This window comes from Aplysia californica, unplaced genomic scaffold (genome assembly GCF_000002075.1).
Source record: "Aplysia californica isolate F4 #8 unplaced genomic scaffold, AplCal3.0 scaffold01207, whole genome shotgun sequence".
Lineage (NCBI taxonomy): Eukaryota > Metazoa > Mollusca > Gastropoda > Aplysiida > Aplysiidae > Aplysia > Aplysia californica.
In genome coordinates, this window is record NW_004798477.1 from 12,563 (window position 1) to 13,827 (window position 1,265).

General features: G+C 35.6%; 1 protein-coding gene across 1 annotated transcript in view; it reads right to left on the bottom strand.

Moving 5' to 3' along the window:
* The window catches only part of LOC101858822 (sonic hedgehog protein A), a gene marked incomplete at its 5' end in the record, with an annotated part of 22,091 nt that overhangs the window by 2,052 nt on the left and 18,774 nt on the right, over positions 1–1,265 (bottom strand). The gene's annotated exons all lie outside the window — the stretch shown is intronic.

A 1,265-nucleotide genomic window follows, 5' to 3' on the forward strand; every position in this document is an offset into this window, starting at 1 on the left:
CCCAAAACAACGACAACAACCCCCCCCAAAAAAAACAAAACAACAACAACCCACAACAACAAACAAACAAACAAAAAAACAACTAAAAAACAACAAAACAACAACAACAAAAAAAACCCAACAATACAAAAACACAAAAAAACACACACTTTGTTGGTTCCCCAGAGGAACTTTAGGTTGCTATTACGAAACCAATAGGCTACATTTCCACAGCAATCGTATTGACGTCGCACAAATACAAAATGCCGACAATCTCTTTATCTTTAACTTGAACACGCCATTGTTTTGTTTGTTTTAGTAGAAGTTTTACGGCGCTCGCAACTGCATTAGGTCATATGAGCACCAACGCGCTATTGTTTGTTGGTCATGATTATTATTATAATATTATTATATCATATAGCCTGTGTAGGTTTATGTATCGGTGGGAATGAAAAGGTATTTTATATATGTGAGGGAGCGTGGTGGAATCAGGCTCTCGTCAATTTTTGGGCATGTTGAGTTATTGGTATCATCTTAAAGCTTGTTCACTTGTCTTTATTTGGGTGAAAAAAATATCCATTTATCTTGAGTGCAAGTCGAGATATTTGAGAAAGAAGGAGGTGGAGGTCACCTGTTTTCAGAGGTAAAATTAGTGAGAAAATGGCCACCAAAGAATAGTTAATTTCCTTAGCTTAAGAGTCCTTAGAAACTGAAAATTTACATTTTTTGTGCTTTTAATCAACATTTTAAAGAAAAACCCACACATAAATGAGTTCTTTAATGGGCTTGAAAGGTGTTAAGCCAGAAAACAAAAATTTGATAAAAATTCACAAACCTGCGAAAAAATGCAAGTTTCTTCTCTTTGATTATTTTGACGAGAGCCTGATTCCACCACGCTACCTCACATAATATGAAGAGCACAAGGGGAATACGACCACAGCCACAAACTAGAAATTATGAGGGTGCCAATTTTAAAAGCTTGTGGACTCATAACTTCATATTTGTTTGACTGGTAGTTTATTGTTAAGTGTTGTTGAATGGGAAATCTAACAACAATAATCAACCAACAGTTGAACAGAAATACAGATATGAGTCAACAAGCGTTCAAAATTGGTGCCCTCACGATTTTCAGTTTGTGACTACTGTCGTTTTCCCCATGTAGTCTTCATATGTTCTCTAATAAGCTCAGAGATATATTAATAGAAAGAGTGAAACTGAGAATAGAAAGAGAAGGTGAAAGAAAGAGAGAGAAAGGTGACAGAAAGAAAGAGAGAGAGAGAGAGAGA